Here is a 954-nt window from a genome sequence, read left to right as displayed (position 1 = left end):
CGCCGACCCGGTCCCGGGTAGACCTGTCCTCCCCGCTGAACCGGTCCCGGGTAGACGTGGTGGCCGGCCGGGACTCGGGATCGGGGGCGGGCGCGGTCGGGTAGACCTGTCCTCCCCGCCGAACCGGTCCCTGGTAGACCTGTCCTCCCCGCCGAACCGGTCCCGGGTAGACGTGGTGGCCGGCCGGGACGCGGGGCGATGGGGGGGGGCGCTGTCGGGTAGACCTGTCCTCCCCGCCGAACCGGTCCCGGGTAGACCTGTCCTCCCCGCCGACCCGGTCCCGGGTAGACGTGGTGGCCGGCCGGGACGCGGGGTGGGGGGGGCGCTGTCGTCCAGACCCGTCGGCCAGACCCGTCCCCGTCCCCGTCCCCGTCCCCGTCCCCGTCCCCGTCCCCGTCCCCGTCCCGTTCCCGCCCCCCCCGCCACCCCCTTCCGCGGCACCAACCCCCCCCGCAAGCAACGGGAAGGGGCGCAGCTTTCTATCAGCTCGGCTGAAACGCCCGAAGGCGGGGCGGCGTCTGTGTTTCAAAAGCGGAAAAAAAATAAAAAAGCAACAAAAACCAAAAAATTCCCGCCGCCCCGCCCCCCCCCCCCCCCCCACCTCCCCCCGTGCAGGCACCCCTGCAAACGGGCCTCCGGCACGGCAGCCCGGCCGCCGCACCCCCACCCGCAAGCCCCCCCCCACCGCCGCCCCGGCCGAGAGCGCACAAGCAGCCCCTGCCGCCGCCCCCCCCCACCCCCCCCCCGGTGCGGGCACCCCTGCATACGGGCCTCCGGCACGGCCGCTCCGCTGCCCCCCCCCCACCCCGCCACCCCCCCACCGCCGCCCCGGCCGAGAGCGCACAAGCAGCCCCTGCCGCCGCCCCCCCCCCCCCCCCCCCCCCCGACTCAAACCTCAATCTTCTCGGAAAAGAGGCCCCGTCCCCAGCCTACCTCAGCGCAAGCCTCCCCGCC

Source organism: Opisthocomus hoazin, unplaced genomic scaffold (assembly GCF_030867145.1).
Source record: "Opisthocomus hoazin isolate bOpiHoa1 unplaced genomic scaffold, bOpiHoa1.hap1 HAP1_SCAFFOLD_218, whole genome shotgun sequence".
In the NCBI taxonomy this organism is placed as follows: domain Eukaryota; kingdom Metazoa; phylum Chordata; class Aves; order Opisthocomiformes; family Opisthocomidae; genus Opisthocomus; species Opisthocomus hoazin.
The sequence above is the reverse complement of the archived record's forward strand: the minus strand, read 5'-3'. Positions refer to the sequence as shown.